General features: G+C 43.9%; 1 protein-coding gene across 11 annotated transcripts in view; it reads right to left on the bottom strand.

The window, feature by feature from the left end:
* Positions 1-14,589, bottom strand: part of NDST2 (N-deacetylase and N-sulfotransferase 2) — a 128,085-nt gene extending 113,496 nt beyond the window's left edge. For 6 of the 11 annotated variants that reach the window (XM_085583589.1, XM_085583592.1, XM_085583590.1 and 3 more), the window contains exon 1: positions 14,440-14,589. The gene's annotated coding sequence lies outside the window, so the exon portion shown is untranslated. The remainder of the gene's footprint in view (positions 1-14,439) is intronic. The other 5 variants (XM_085583593.1, XM_085583587.1, XM_085583596.1 and 2 more) reach the window with 3 other exon arrangements.
* Positions 14,590-17,793: the final 3,204 nt, after the last annotated feature.

Below are 17,793 nucleotides of genomic sequence, written 5' to 3'. Positions count from 1 at the left end.
TCAACAAAGGCTGTAAGTGAAGATGCTTGACTCTTCCCTGTCTGATGCAGAAGACACAGACACTGTATCTACTGTTATTCCTTTCACTGTACACATGCATGCTTCCAGTGAATCTGTGACACAATTCAGACACACCTACTTGGAGAACCATCATTTTAGCAAGTCTTGTGAAAAAACAAACAACAATATATAATCTACCCACAAACACTGAAAGGACAGAAATCTGTTGTGTAGATAAGCTCCTGTTTCTCTCTTTCCATCATGGGAAATTCAGTTTAGCTATTACCAGAGTAATCTGTGCTCTACTGAATTCACCTGGTTTTATCTTTCCTTGAAATAGTACTGACAAATAAATAAAAATACTTCCTTGCAAATTAAGGAGTCAAGGAGCAGGTCATTGTAGATACCATGGGCACCTTCCACCTATGTATGTTATGCAGATGAAATAAAATGCAAGAGCACTCCACAAAAAGTCCTTAAGCAAACGTCATTTTTCATTTGATCCCAAATAATTACTTCTAGCACAGACAAACTACCTAGGACTTCAAAACACCTGAATTTGACAAAGCATTCTGAGCATGCGCAAAACATTCTGAGTGTGTGCAAAATGAAAAGGTCAGTCACAAGTAAAGACCTCCTTTTAAAAAGGACTTCTGGCATTTATTTTCCCTCTTTTGCCTAAGTTTCTCTTCCAATCCTCAACACCTTGCACACCGAGTTTGTCTTTTAATATAGGAAAGTGCAGGCAGCAACTTTTTCATTTTGAGTGTTGCTGAAAAGGTAGAGGAAGGCAACTAACTTGCTGTTTGTTTTCTTACATCCATCAGCAGTCTGTGACCATATCCTGCCCCAACTTTCTGCTCTGGGAGATCTAGTGGCCACTCCACCACCAGCCCTCCTTCCATCCCTAAGGGTAGATGGCTCACAACCAGCCCTCAGAAATGAACACACAGAAACCCTCAGAATTACCCATACCAGCCGCAGTAACACCAGTGTTGGCTGCCTCCTATATTTCTTGTTCAATCTATAAACTGACTACTCCAAATAAACAATTTCAACAAAGTTACCAAAGGAAACTTTAAGCAGTGTAACTAGTGAAATGGCTTTCTGATCATTTGGCCCTAGGACAAAGAGAGCCATACCTCTCCAAACTGCTCCAGTCTTGAGTCTAAATCCTCTCATTCACTCACAATAACTTGTTTTGTCTAAAGACTTTGCATGTTAGTTGTTATGTTAGAATATATTTTGGAGCTGCACACTTCTTCACAGGCAATACAAATACAAGGTGCTCAGAGATATGGGCTGCTAGGAAATGGAGATGGATTAGGAGAGGGATCTGACCATCACTTATCCTACCATCTCTGGGATCTGCTCTCCCACTGTGGATTCTTGCCTGTCACCTGGCTCTGAATTCCACAGCCTAAAGAAACCACCTGTGCCACTCCATGTTATTCTTGCAGACATGTTTCCCTAAAGAAACAGCACAGAAAAAGAGGCTGGCTTGATAAGGTAGAAGAAAATACCACAGCTGGACAAAATGACTGCAAAAGGAAATTGCTCACTCATAGCTCTATATTAAGTGCTTCACAGAATCACCCACCCTCAACCTCTCCACTTCCTAAAACTTCTTAGTTTATTTTTCTCCACATATGCTAGCAAAGCCTCTCTATCATTTAGACCAAAACACTAATGCTGCTGTCACAGAAGAGAAGACCAAAGGATAAAACAGAGGAAGAAATTCAAGGTACAATTTTTTTTTCCCCCCAACTCATTATTCCCCAAAGACAGAGAAAAAAAGTCTTAGCAAGCTCAGCTCCCAAGATTGGGTATTCAAAGCTGTAACAGCACATACCACTCTTAAACACCAGCAAAAAGTAATACATAAATAAAGCTTACTCACACTGTTGGATTCCAAAAGGTCAATTAATACCAGAAAATGGAAAATAACCCTCAATCTGTAGCATGCTTTCTTCCTTACAGTAATTACAATAAAGCACATATAGATGGTAGAATCAGTGCTAACCATATCCAACAGGCATGGATCAGCAATCCAGGGGAAACAACAGGCTCAGGCCCAGGCTCACACATGTCCAGTGGTGCAGGCATCTTTAGCATGTCTAACCAGCCCTACAAAGTCTTAAGCATGCTAAAGATATAGCGATTCTCTTGACATTGCATCTCCAAGTTAATTCTCATGAGAACACAAAAGAGTATTCTATGTATAATGCTAATATTGGTAACCATATATTACATCTATTTTGTATATATACTTCTATTCTTTTTGATAGTCAGAACCACAGTAACAGATATTGATGTTTGCTATAGTTCATATTCACTATCTATATTAAAAAAAGACCCCAGCCTCCCTACCAAGATTCTCTAGAGCAAAGACAAACCTGTTACACTGCTCAGTTAAGTTACCAATTCTTATCCATCTACTAAAATAAAAAAAAGTGAGACTACTTTTTCCCTGGAAAGCAAATTAAGGAATGGTGGTAAAGACTAAAACTACAGTAAAGGAATGTTGCAAACATTGCATGTACCAGCCCCCAAAAAAGACTCCATGATTCCACCATCTTCTGATAAAAAATTATGTGACCAAGGCCGAAGCTGACTCACTCTACTTACGAACATTTTAAATACTGTTACCTGTTGCTGAAAAGTAAGCTGGAAGTTTTCCAAGGCAGAGTTAATGTGTGTTACACACTTTGAAAACACACCATGTAATAGAATAAATATTTGTCATTACTTTCTTGTTGGAAAGAAGAAATAAAACAAACTACAAAAGCCAAAGAGAATCTCATTTTCTCTTTTTCCAATTTGCACACCTGTGTTGGGAGAGTCCTTTGAGAGCCAGTTGAAAGCCAGTGGCCAACCAGCACAAGTTATTTAATTGTGATGAGCAACGTGATATGGTGTGATAGCAGCTCAGAAGGCCGGGATATAGCACTTGGTGAAAATCAACAGAAGCTGCTAAGAGCAGAATCTTCACAGATTTACAGACATCACAGATCTCTCTATGAAATGAACTTTCCTGAGATAAAGATTCTCTTTAAAAGGGGTAAGCCCCACTGTGCAAAGCACTGCCCATGCAAAGTCACACAACAAACAGCTCTTCTACCCAGAAATAAACTCCTTTAGAAAATGCAGCTTTTTACTGAAACTGACTTTTGGGTCTCCTTCTGACAGCTGACATCTTTCTCCAAAGCAACACAGCAGAATGTCCAATATCTGTAAACCACCTTAGATCTTATAGTAACAGAAGAAAAACATCACAGACAACTCTTTAAACAGTGCAATCAGGAAGCACTCTTACAGAAACTGCCACGTCAGATATCACAACTGGGTGGCAACTGGTTTGTAATCTCTGGCACAGGGCCCTCCAGTCCCAGAACCATTCAGAAAAATAGCAGCTGGCACACAAAGATCAGAAATGTCAATACTGATTAAAATTACATTCCAATGTCAAAATTTTAAAGCCACATGAAATTTTCAGACTTCTGGACCTTGGGGGAAAAGAAACAAAGCTGGCTTTCCAAAAAGGTTTCTGATCTCCTGGAAAGTACAAATTGGTAATGGTGTAAAAGCCAACATTGCAGCAAGAATGAAGTCTGCCTACTGCAGGTGATCTCAACCTCACCAAACACAGCCCCCCCCTTTTCCTACAAACCATCTGAGTGCAAATGCTCAGGAAGAACGGGGCTTAACTCGAGTTCTTAACAGAGTGACAACACTTCACTGGAGTTAGAAGTAGATGAATATGGTAGAGATAATCTTATGACTGCCTGGCTCTTGGAAGGGCCAGGGGGCTCTGATGAATGTATTTATTGCTGTAATCTTGAGCCAAATGCCTAAGGGTGACTGCTACATCAAATCCTCCAAAGCCTGAGAAAACAGATAATCCATTGTTTAAAGATTTTAAATAAAAAAGACCAAGGTTGCAAAGCCTCAGGCAGAAAGAACAATGAAACACTAGACAGAACACTTTGCATTAGTTTGCTGCCCACATACTGCTGTGCTTTGCACATTATACAAGAAACAGCAGCAACTGGACCTTCATATTATGAAAGCACTTTTACTGACGAAGGAAAAGAAAGGGGATTCCTCTGCCCAGTCTTATAGCTACCTGCTCCCAGATGCTCTATACACCAAAGGTTTTAAATCCTAGCAGTGATTAGTTATGCCCAATATGAGCTACGTTATACAGGCACAGAATTTTTACAGCACTTGGCACTGGCAATGAATAAAAGGTATCAAGCTGAATACTTAATATTGTACCACTCAAAAAAGTCAGTAGTCATGTACAACCTCTGTAGCTAGTACATTTAAAGCACAACTGTGCTGCACTAGCCCTGTAATGGCAATGCTGACCTCGTGCAAGAAGCTTGCCAAGCCAAAAAAATGCATTGTATGACTTGCTTCCCAGGAGAGAGACAATATATCTGAGCAACAGTAACAGGGGAAAAAGTATTGCACTCACTGCTCTCAAGGACTTCTTCCTAGAATTTGTCATTTCCAAACCCAATAAAAATTAACCAACATTTCTAAGAATTTTTGTGTGACACTTTCTCATCACTGTTTAAGGTGATCATGGGTGACAGTGATAGGACAAAGCATGTTCTGCACCAGTATTACCAACTCAAAGTTAAATTCATATCAGTATTAGTCAAAACCCATTTATCTTTTTTTCTTGTATTCCACACTGATTTCTGTAATCTCAGTGAAGGTAGCCTTACAAGCAGAAAAAAGGGATAAGAAGTCTCCTCACATTCACAGGATGAATTTCACTGCAGTAGGCAGCTCATCCCCATAACTTTATGAGAAACTCCCTCCTCCCCTTTTCTTCTGGCATCTCCTTTCTTTTCCTTCAAGACAGATGGAATCAAGCTAGGTAAGATTTTCTAAAAAGTATTACCTAAGGATAATTAATTTTATGAAATTTAAATTTTAAGACTTGAACTTTATATCCTAATGTCTGTGCATACAAGGTCATTCCCATTTCATTTGGCTCAGAGCTCCCTCATGTTATTCTGGCTATCATGAAAGTCCTGGTATTTGTGCTCACAAGCATTGCAACCACTTCCTCAGCTCCGTCAGCAGTTTCACAGCTACACTGGAAGACACTCGTGGTAAAAAGGTCATGACTCAAGTGAGGATGGAGCTCCACACAGCCCCAGGAAAAGTTACAGTATCGTAACAGAAAGGAGCTAGCAGAGACTGTGTAACACCAGTGTGAAAGGGGTGCGAAGACAGGACAAAATGAGCAGCGCTCTCAACACTCATTTTCAAGCTTAGTGTCACCCATCCCATCCCAGTAGATAAAGCATGAGGTTTCCAAATCACCAGCCCATGAAAACTAAGTAACATCTGTATCCCCACCAAATGCTCTCTCCAGATAAAGCCTAATGACAGGGAAAACTAGAATCTTGCATTTGTGGTTTACACCCTAGAGCTGTATGAAGATGTGTTTGGCTGTATTTCTATTCTTTCTTCATTTTTAGAAGTACTCAGTATACTTTAATACCAAAGAGTTTACAAACATACCCTTCAATAAAAGCCCTGCTTCCAGTGCAGCCCACTTTCAATTTCCACTGCCCTGTCTCCCAGCACTGCCTGGAGCTGATCTTCACCCTTGCACAGGATGCATTTCAGGAAGATATAATTGCAGGAAGGGGAAGGGACTTGAGCACTCCCAACAATTTCAGTCCTCAAAGATCTGTCCAGAATAGTATTATGGGACAAAATGTGCAAGGGTGCTAGAAAAAAAATGTTGAGGAAAATATAGAAACACTGTTATTGTTTGTTTGGTTTTTTCTTTGTTTGTTTTGTTGGTTTTTTTTCCCCAACAAGATATGGAAAAAACCAAGCCCAAGATTAATTCCATAAAAACACCACTAGTTTTCCGACATAATGTTGTTCTGGTAAATTGCACAAGACCATAAAGATAATACAGCACTGCTCATCAGAGAAGCTGGGAAGTCTTGGAGTAGGTGCAAAAAAAAAAAAAAAAAAAAAAAGTTCAGAAACTGTGAATTCAGGGCTGGTTTGCACCTTGATCAAAATGACTACTTTGCTCTTCCTCTGGAACCATTTTCATCAGAAACTACTATTGCTATTACTTCTTCAATCTTACTCCTTACAAGAAATCAGTGATATAAAAATTAATCTTGTGTCCAATTAGAAGTGGAGAACAGGCAGCAATAAAGGACTGCACTTACTTGCTCTCAGTCTCCTGGGCATGCTGCTTATTTCAGAGTTTCTCATGACCATTGTTAGTTAAGGCTAACCTAGATTTAAAAACTTTGCAGGACTGATGCAGAGAGAAGTAGCACAAGACTCCTCTGCAGCTTACACCATGTGAAACTGTACTGAGGTGACCATCTGGCATGTCTTTAGGTGGTCACTCCTCTCCTCCCAAGACAGCTGCCCTGGCATGCCACCAATTCATCTTATCCTCAAGGTACTCTGTGGTGCGCCACTGCAAGAGCATTTGAGCCTGATTGGGTTTCTTACTGATAAGTAACATTTTCCCTTCTGGAGAATGATAACATAGCAAAAAAATAGGTTTGTTTTGTTCTGTTATTTTGATTTCCACACGAGTTTCCTGATCCTCTGTATCAGTTCTTGCATCAATACAGAGAAGCATCACTATAGAACTGGATTGCTTTTCTCAGTGGCAGTATCAGTTTAAATGCAACCATAGGAGTATTTTCAAAGGACAGCTTCACCCTGCTTTCATTTAGCAATAGGAAAATGCTAGGACTAACATAAAAATAATTATACCATAGCTCTACTACATGCAGGAGTTAACAACCCCAGAGAAACCTTACGTTCAACACCAACTGCAATTATGACAGTCCCTGAACACCAGTTTGCTCTTAACCTACCCACATACACAACGCAAGACCAAAAAGAACTTTCAAGCTCTGCCTGCTACCACAGGCACTGTAGCACCACGTGTGGTTAGTGAGGAATTTGTATTTATAAGTAATGCTGGGAAAGGCAAACATCAATATTTTGTTTGAGGAAAAGCAAGTTTTCCTGCAGAAAGCTTTGTGTTTATATGTTGATGTGGACTTGGGCCATGGAAACACACCCTGTTCCATGCACAGTTACAGGATACTAAAATATAGATACAAGCACATGACAACACCACATTTTCATGGTAGCCTTGTCTCAGGAAAGTAGGCTTATTCACATCATGCTTTGATACAATAGAACCAGAAAAAGAATTAGATCAGAAAAAGGAACATAAAGGAAGGATATGGATAGAAGTCTCCAGACAAAACTAAATCAGGAGACAGTGACAGATCTTTGCTTATGAGGAAGATGATTATGACTCAGCTGTAAGTAAAGCACATGTATTTTGAGCTTCAGTATCACTGAGTGAATCCAGAACATTTAATTAAAAATAAAGACAATGAAATTACAATTAACAATTAAATAAATACATAATTTGTAACCAAAATGGGGGACAGGAGAAAGCTGAATGTTTCAGAGCTGTTCCGGACAACAGATCAGACAGAGACTAGTAATTTATGCCAGGCTTCAGTGCTGAAATGAATCTGCCTCTTCACAACTGCTGCACTGGGCCAGGATCCCACTTTATGCCACTGAAAAAGCAGGTTTAACACTACAATAGTTCACATCGTTCTCCTGAAAGTGGATTCACACAGCTGATGAAACAGGGAGCTGCAGCAGCCCTCACACAGAGACACTCTGTGTTGATCGATGCAGTGTCTACACTAGTTTCTGTCTGCTCTTTTTAATACTTCTGCAGCCCTCAATAAATGGATAAGCAGTTTTCCAACAGTTAGGTGATGATGATACCAGTTCTGTAGCTCCATTGCTCTGAGAAAGGATGCCACTTCAAAGAGATCTCTATACTTGAAACCGACCTACACACAGGTGATGTCCAGGAAAGAAACACAAACAAAACATGGGTGACGACAGATTCAAGAGGATGACATTTTAAAGGGTCAGGCAAAACACTAAACCTTTCTTCACTGAAATTTCTGCCTTTTATTAAATTGCACAAGAGTTCCCAGTCTTTCTGTGCTCCTTGTTCATCCGCTAAATATTAAGAGGTATTCAACTTGCTGTGAAATTACATTATTCATCTCAATCATGCTATGTGCCACTGTGTTGGGCCACTTCAAAGCTATCTCACCATTTTTTCAAAGCTTCCAGCAGTGCAAAACCCAGACTGTGCAGGTGATAAACTGGTCTCTTTACAGAAAAAAATAATTGGGCAGTACCTGACATTTTGACATTCTCCTCGCTTAGAGTCAACTACAATCTCTGCAGCTAGCTTTTCAATCAAAGACCCACCCATGATTTGGTCTGATTTCTCTGGGACAGGAATCACTGTCCAGGACCACTGTAAGATCCTGGTTACCACTTACAATGGAATCCTGGCTGTTGAACAACTTAACCACGGAGGCTAGGGCAAAGACAATCAACAGCTGCAGAAAAAGCTGTAACAGTCAACACTTGCAAAAGTTTTCAGAATGAAGTGTGAGTGGCACAGAATCCCCATACCAGCATCAGCTTAATAAGAAAAATGTACAGAAAAAAATCTTCTGAATATGGGAAAGGTAGTTAAGATCAGAAGAGACAAATTTACATAATTAATAGTGATGATATTAAAAATGCTACACTGAAAAGCAGTCTAGGATTACAAGCAAGTTAGTTGTCCCTCTGGAAGGTGTTCAACACAGCTTCTGCTCAGATACTTATCCTGCTAACATTCTCTACATCTGGAGTGACATTCTCAGTTTGTAATATATTTAGTGGAAAAGCAAAAAAGAACTTCCAGCAAGTGATTCACCTCAATAAATATGCACATCTACCTTAGGGTAGATTTAGAAATGAACAGTGCTCTAACATATCCTTAACATAAAGGGAACTTGCAGAGCTCAGCTCAGATGTGGGCACTTTAGCTGTATTTACATACTATATTTTCACATGTAATCAAATGAGTCCAACTGTCATCATCCAAGAGAAGCCAAACCTGACTGCTTTAAAAGGCCTTTGTGATACAAAATTTTCCATTCACTCTAAAGCACCATTAAAGGCTGAAGAGCTAATGCAAAGTCATTCAGTAAGAGGTTCTTAAATCAAAAATAGACATTTGTAAATGTTCTGTGGTTCTTCTAAGCTTTCTGAAGTAAATCTCAAGTTCCTCTGCTTTTCTCATTGAGCTCAACTACTCACAATGTAGGACAGCTAAGGTCTATCATTCCACTGTTTCCTTTGAGGAATTAATATGAAAGTGATTGAAAATGTAAGAGTTAAGATCTGTTGAAGAGCTCTAAAAACCCATGTGCAAGCTCTGATTTTACTTCAGAAGTGCTGCCAAGCAAATTAGCATTAATTAGAGACAAGCTTAAAGACCAATCATATATTAGGCTAATGGAATCATCTGGAACTGTAAAACTAAATACGATCAAAGGAAAACAACTTGCTCCATCACCTAATCTAATGGTCCTGACACAGAAGCCTCCCAAGACAAACCACTCAGCTGAGCTGGAGAGCTCCTAACGAAGAACTAAAGAATGTAGGAGACTGGAGAAACAAAGGAAAGAGTAAGGACAGGGTTGAGTGCTTTCAAAGAGACTGACCAGATGGCAGACCAGAACTGCAAAAAGAGATTAAGTAGGGATAAAATTGTCGTTTTATCATGCCACTTTACTCCTTCCCTCTTCCATCAGTTATGCCAACCCAGCTTCCAACCCAACAACTGAAAACAGGAAAACATAAATAAATTAAATCAGCAGTGATCCCTGGCTCTGGAGAGGGCTATGACTTCCTGGTATGCCATCTAACACATGCAGCTTTATGACCTACTCTCTCCCCGAACTTGGAAACCCTCCCTGAGGAGGCATCCTCCTCTTGTGAGCTACTGTGCTAGTGCAGAACAACTGTATCCCACACTCCCTCACTTCCATTCCACACTCAAAATGTGACAAAATGCTGTAGATGTTAAGTGCAGATTAAAGCACAGGGATTACCAGCACTAGGACTGCACAAGCCTGTACACTAAGCAAAGGACAAAATGTATCTCCCCTTCTTCTACCTCCTTTGATTTAGGAGAAAAAATATGAGCATTGGTATCTGACTGCTGTTACTTTTAATGCATAACTTCATAATTTATATTTAATGACAAATATAGAGTTAACTTAATGGAAAGAAGAGGGCACTATCATAGAGTAAGTTAAGGTGGTAACATTTCAGCCTGAGAAGAGCTGCAAGCACTGTCGATACTCCACATGTGCAACCCCAGCAGGAAGAACAGCTGTGGTTACACACGGCTACCAACACATTTGGAAGAGACAGGTATTTCCAAACACCTTCTTGGTGCTGCTAGTACATAAGCAAGTGCTGCATGAAGCTGTCCTTTTTTTTTTTTGCACTATTTGTTTTCCTTGACAAACTTAAAAGCAGGCTGAGTCTATATAAAGAGCGTGTGCCCATCCCTTCTCCTTGTTTGAAGAATTTGGGCAGCTTTAGAAAACAAGCAAACAGCAAATCCCACTTCTGTGAAAACAGATCTTGTTACACTGCCCAGCATAAGCCACAAATATTTTGAGAAGGTCCAAACTGCACTTACAATCTTACCAAAACCCTCACATTCACTGCTAAATCAGTTAGCTTACTAAAAAATATTAGAGCAGGCAAGAATGTGATGGAGGGTAGCTTCCTGGTGCAGAAGATTAATTCATCACTCATGTCTAGAGAATTCTACTGCATTTTTAACAGAGCACATATGGATTGAGTCTAGTGATCTATATAATTTCCTTTCAGGATATAGGTCTATATCGAAAAACAGTCCCCAAACAGCAACTGCCAGAGGACAAAGACCTTCAAAAATCATTATACAGGAAGAAGAGGTAGGATTCTCATCTGTCCACTACACTAAATCTTTCAGTGGTGATTTAAGACATAACTGTGCTCCACAGCTCTACTGGAGATTCCTGCTTCCACGAGCAGGATCAGCAAAGCAAAAAGTCTGTCTGTACCTTCACTGATGCATGATACAGTCTGCCATCTCCTACAGCTGAAGTAGAGGCACATGGTCCCTTCTGATTTTACTGTAGTGGGAAGATTGCCAGTGTAAAAGCAGAAGGTACAGCTCAAAAAAAGAAAAACGCCAGACTTTGAGACTTTCAGAGCTGATGTCAGAGCAGCCAGTGATCAGACAGGAGCTGCACAGCACGTGGTGCATGCAGACTGTGCTGTTACAGGCCAGAGGTGAAGTGCCTCAGTGCAGGCATAACGAAATACTGAGTTTCACCTCTTCGCATTATGTTCAATTAACTAAAGCAACTGTGCTCAGCAAAGTCACAGGGAATTTTCTAAAGACAGCTAATGTTGCTTTGGGCCTTCTAAAAATATGCTCCTAGTACTTGCCTTTCACCACTCCTGTGCTGCTCAAAGCCTCTCATCAGAAAACAGCAGCAACTTGGATGTATTTGCCTTGAAACAAAGACATTGGAAAGACAGCTAGAAAGGAAAAAGACCCCTGCATCAGCAAATCTAGAATAAGACTAGAGAAGCAGAGAGAGCAAACAGGAGCATTCATCCCAATTATCTCCAGAATCCAGGACAAACCCTGCACTCATGCCCAGTGCCGCTACCACTGACTGTCTGTGTGCTGCTGCTGCAGCATCATGGCCTTACACCCACGAACTCCACTGCAGTTGCCTGTTGAGCTGGAAATTTGATACACTGCAAAGGTTGCTGACAGCCAGAGGCTTCTCCCTTGTCTATAAAATATCCTGTAAAAAATTACATTACAGATTGGGGAAAAGGATTCAGAAGAGCGAGAATTAAAACACAACCTTATGAGAGCTAAATGAGACCAATTATAGGAGATTTGCTACGAGTGCTGAGGGATTTTGACCTGAGCTGTAATCAGGGATGGATATGCATTCCTTTAAAAGAGGAAAATGAGCAAGAGATCATGTGTAAACAACTCTGCCAATTAAAATGAAATGGATTATCTTATCTGTGCAGCTCTGCTCAGAGAATCACCACATACTCCAGATGTACCATGGAGAGATCTGAGACAGTCATTCCGTCCTCTGAAACAAGGCTCAGTGATGGGGAGATAAGCTGTCATTCAGGACACATTGAAATTTTAGCTGTATCTGGTTATTTCCCCTTCCCCCATTAAAAAAAAAACTAAACCAAACATGGAATTACAAATGTAAATACAAAAGTAAGCTCAAGCTACATTTACCAGGCCCCTACATGAATTCTGATGCATATCAGACTGAAGGTTAGGCACAACAGTGAAACATTCTTAATGTAAAATCCATGCAGCAGATCCCACCATCACTGCACTACGAGATGCTGCTGGAGACACAGCTTGCCCAGGCACACACTCACATCCTGATAAACAATTGCACATATTATACCATACCTCAAAACACTAACTCTCAATTTTTCTGTATCACAATCTCATTTTGCCACCAGATTGGCCCCCACTCTCCATTCTGGTGTCCAGTCTGAGAACCCATACCCAAAAGCAAAAGTAATTTCTGCACCTGGAGCAAAAAATTTGATATGGACAGATGTACCACTACTGCTGTGTCCATGCTCTCAAGCTCATTCTGAGCTGTACCTTTTTTTGAAGTTTCCAGTTCTTCATAGTGCATATATACATGCAAAAATGCAGTATTACAAAGACTGAAGAAATACTGAAACAGAGGAAGAGAAGACCCATTATGAAACCATGTTCAAGAAGCAAAAAGGAAAACACTACCATGTGCTTAGAAAAGAACAAAAACTAAAAGGGAAGAACACAGAAAGAGAGGAATTTGGGATAAGGAAGAAAAATTTACACAGCAGCAATTGAACAAGATAATAACTCTAAGAGATACGTTCACTGCTGCTGACAGCAGAAAGTTTTTAGACCATTTTCTGCTGGTTGCCAGACGTAAGCACAGAGATTTTCCACTGGCTCAAAATTGGTCTACTGGAGTCTGGCTGTTTTTGGAACCAACAATCTCAACACACCACAATCGCTTTTGTGTAGGGTGAAGAACAAACTAAAATGCCTTTCTATGTCCATTCTGTCAGCAGATCAGTGATCTCAGTGCCATGAAAACAGCTGCACAAACCCTCTGTACCGAGCGCCTGAGGTGTCTCTGTGCAGCAGCTCTACAGGGCTTGGCTTTGGGATCACTCTCCAGGTGCAGAGCCAGCTCACACGGGCAGTATCAGCACAAGTAGGAACCCAGGCCAAAGAAATTTTGGGGTTGATACTAAGCTTCTAATTTTTTCTGGCTCTTTGGGTGTTTTTGCACATGATGTGTCCCTCCATACTGCCATCATCCAAAATTTCCCAGCCCAATTACGACAGATAATTGACTGCACATAACCTGAACAATTCATCAGAAGTTTCCAGTTTACCTCTGCCACAAAGGACAAAGTTACATTTCCTAATGAGAAATGCACATGCAATTAACAACTCTGAATACTTCTTTGGCAAAATTGGTCACAAAGGATCCCAGTGTGGAGTAGCATAACCTGTGGCTGAATTCAGAGGTCTGACATTCGCTCACTTCTAATTCAGGCAACATAGTTTACTCACTCTTGCATAAGCAAACAGGGACGTCTCGTGCTTTTATTTATCACATTACCTCTGCAAAAATGTTTTAACAACTAAAATATGACGGGAAATACTACAGGAACGATTCCTCACGTTCCATTAGGCTTTCTCTATGTAACTTTTGTTGTGTCTTTATAATATCACAACTGCACCCACGGCTGCCCTGTTCTGAGCGCAGCCCCCAGAGCAGCGTGTGCAGCGCGGGCGGTGCAGCCGCAGCCTCGCCACGGGGACAGGAGCATCCCCTGCCCCGGTGCATGCCGACTACTTGGGCGCCGGTCCCGCCGTACTCGGCAGCCTCGCCGCCCGCAACACGACGCCGTGGGGCAAACAAGGCTGGAGCGAGGCCGGGAGCGCAGCTCCGGCCAGGACCGCGCTCCCCGCCGGCGGCCGGAGCACAGGGGGCTCCGAGGGGCGGCAGCCGCGATGGGGCAGGGGCTACCGCTCCCAGCCGCCTGTCGGGGGCCCAGCATCCGACAAAAGCAGCCGGGCAGGACTGCGAGACCTTCGGCCCCGGGCACGGCCGGCACGGGAGCTCCGCACTGGAGCACGGGCCGCCCGGCGCGGGCTCCCGGCCGGCTCCCCGGCCTCACAGGTGGCTCCGGGGCGGGGGGCAGCGCCCTCCGCACCGCCCGCCCGGCCCCCCGCCTCCTCCCACGCTCCGGCCGCCCCTCGCAGACCGCCACCACCCGTGACCATCGCCCCCGGCCGGCACAACTTCCCCCGGCCCCGCCAGCGTCTCTCGCTCAGCCCCGCCGCCCGCCGAGCCGGACCGGGCCGGGCCGCCACCGCCGCGCTGCCCTCCTCCTCCTCCACCTCACCTGCCGCAAGGAGCCCCGCCGAGCGGGCAGGGCACGGCTCCTGGGGGGACAGCGGGCGGGCGTCCCCCGGCGCCGCGGGCAGCGCTCAGGCCGGTCGCGGCCCGCCGGCTCCGGGGCGCCGCGCGTCCGTCCGGCCGCTGGGGGAGCCGCCGCCGCCGCGCCGCCCGGCCGCCATCTTCCGCGGGGAGGGAGGCGCGGCCGAGGGAGGGGCGCGGCGCCCCGCCTAGGGGACCGGCCGCGCCCCCGGAGCGGGGCACCGGCCGCGCCCCCGGAGCGGGGCACCGGCCGCGGCGCCGGAGCGGGCACCGGCCGCGCCCCCGGAGCGGGCACCGGCCGCGGCCCCGGAGCGGGGCACCGGCCGCGCCCCGCCCGCCGGGAACCAGCCGCGCCCCCGGAGCGGGGCACCGGCCGCGGCCCCGGAGCGGGGCTCCGGCCGCGCCCCCGGAGCGGGGACCGGCCGCGGCCCCGGAGCGGGCACCGGCCGCGGCGCCGGAGCGGGCACCGGCCGCGCCCCCGGAGCGGGGCACCGGCCGCGCCCCGCCCGCCGGGAACCAGCCGCGCCCCCGGAGCGGGCACCGGCCGCGCCCCCGGAGCGGGGCTCCGGCCGCGCCCCCGGAGCGGGGCACCGGCCGCGGCGCCGCGGGCCGCTGCTGCTGCCCGGCACGGTCGCGGCCGCCGCGCTCCCGGCAGCGCGGAAGGCGTGGGATGCCCAGGAAAGCAGTAGGTAGGGATTGACACTGCTGTGACATCGCCGGCAGCAGCCTCCCGAGAAACACAAACACGCACGGTGCAATTTGCTACGTTAAAGAGGTGGCGGAAATTGTAGTAGAAAGCCAGAATGGGATGTGAAGCCACATCACAGAAACATTCTCAAGGGAGGCTGCAGGAGTGGACAGTAGTCCAGAAGTGCTATTACACGGTCCTGCTTTTGGATCTGCTGTGGAGAAAGAACTCACCGTGCTGCAGAGAGCAAGCATTTAGGACAGGTTAACAAGACTGGGACCTGGAGCAGTCAAAAGCGACAGAAAAAAAGGGAAAGCAGGTGCTCAGGGAATAAGGCCTCATGTTGGCAAAGTACTGCTTCCCATCCTGCTGTCAAAGAATTGCTGGCACCTTGTGAATAATTCTCAGAAAACCCCCAAAAAGGCAATGCAGTATGTAGATTTGCTGTACAGGAACCTGCTCTGCTATTGAAAAGTTTAAAAAGCTCAAAAGTCATGGTTTATGGACACATTTATAGAGTTTTTTTAATCTTCAGCTAATCAATTTGCATCTGAAGCACAGACCAGACTTCGGCAAGCCTGTTAAGCCCATGTTAGCAGGTGAATCAAATAACTGAAGAAAAGCAGACTAAGCTATGAGCAATCACATCTTAGCACGCTTCAAAAGCCTGTTCTGCCTCTGGCTGACAGCACCCCCACCTCAGCAGAGGTGGATGAGGCAGCTGCTCCCACCACCTGCAGTCCGATCGCACAGGTCTGTGCTGCCAAAACACCCAGAAGCACATATTTTAACACATGATTGCATTTCTGTTGAGTTAATCCAAACACGTGCCACAGTGCTCGTATCAGATTAAAATCGTCCCCTGGCCTGCAGCTGTCCCAAAGCTAGCATGGCAGCAACAGGTGATGCCCAGTCTACCACAGACCTTGCACTTTCCAAAACAACTGATCAAATCTGAGCCAACAGAGGCACTACGTGGCAGCTTAGAACTTTGTGTCATGTGCTTGTAGCATTTATCATCCACTACTACATTCTGTGAAATGGGATTTACCATTTCAAAGTACAAATTTATAGTCTGGTAAAAAAAAATATTTTTCTTCCTCAGTCTAACCTATCTCAGTTACAGTGAGGGAGGAAAATCGGTGACAGGAGGGTACGTTGTACACTGTAGTTTGCTATACAGGTGCAAGAGTATCAGCTTAAAACTCTAGTTAAATGTGTCATGGAAGAAACTACCCCAAAATATGCCCCATCTCTCCAAACCCCTCCTCAAACCACCAACACAGAATGCACCTGCTTTCCTTCTCATTTCACCACAAAACAACTCTCCATCCCACCATCCTCACTGCCTTTCCAGCTACCTCCTATCATATGTAAGTTCCTCTACTCGCAAGACACCTTCAACCCCATCTTGCAGCTCCACTCTCTTCCTCACACTCCAATCCACTCTGAATGCTTGGCTTTACGATGCCCATCTTCCAGGTTATCACATTGCTCTGTGCCTACCTCACTTAGCATGTGCTATCCCTGGTAACATTGCACTTCACTGAAGCAATTTCTCCTTCTTAAGGCCACATAAACCATCTTTCCCTAGATGTTCCATTTAATGAAACTGTTTCTTCCCAAAGGGAAAGTCAAAGTAGAAGATTAAATGTCTTGCTGTTTCTGTTGAGGCTCAATATAGTCTTTGTAAGAGGTATGGAAGATTTTTACTCATATTCTAACAGATTAGAAGGTGTTAAAACTTGCTAACTTACCATACAGAAAACAATTTCAGCATTAATACTGTTTTGGAATGAACAAGACTGAAATCTGTTTACAGTTCTTAAAAACATTTAAGACTATCTGCGCCAAGTTTGGGCCTTTTTTAATACAAGAAAAATATGCTAAATCTAAAGCAATGAATTTCAAATGTCACTTTAATAGAACATATATTTTTTGTATAAGTAATTTTTTCAGCTTATTTTTGAATTAGACATGTAGCAAGAAACAAACAAACAAGTGCTTTCTGGAACAGGAACAACCATACAGCAGTATCACTGCTCTGACTACTGATGTAACCTACAGCACATTCCAATGTAAAACAAGCCTCTGAAGCAGACCTTGGTGCCATTTTTGCAGGCTGTCCTCCCTTGGTATGAGCACTAGTCTTTCCCACAGAAGCGTGAAGGAGAAATAAACCATGATGAGACAGTATTTCACTGCAAGTACTGCCAAAATCCAAGTCTGCCAACATGCAGTCGTATGATGCATTAACAAAATGGTTTTCTTTGAATAAATGTCATCCTGCCCATCCATTAATGGATAATTATGGTTCAATTATATAAATTGCAACAAATCGGGCACAACCACCTTTCCCTCTCTCCCATCCACCAGTGCTTTAAAGGACCCTCCTGTAGCACAAAAAAACTTTCAGATTGAAATTTTATTAACTTAATCATATCCATTCTTTCCTTGTAGCCAGTCTGCCTTAAAAACGACAAACATATTTGTTTTCTAATACTTGTTAAGTACATAAGAAATTGGCTTAAAATTCTTTAGAATACTACACACCAAACAGTAAATTCCTATTCCTTATCAGCAGGCAAACAGGACATTCTGGCAGGTGAGTTGTTCTCAGGCACTAAGGAT

This window comes from Lonchura striata, chromosome 6 (genome assembly GCF_050655825.1).
Source record: "Lonchura striata isolate lonStrDom1 chromosome 6, ASM5065582v1, whole genome shotgun sequence".
NCBI lineage: Eukaryota > Metazoa > Chordata > Aves > Passeriformes > Estrildidae > Lonchura > Lonchura striata.
Note: the sequence above shows the minus strand (reverse complement) of the source record. Positions and strands in the feature narration are given on the sequence as shown.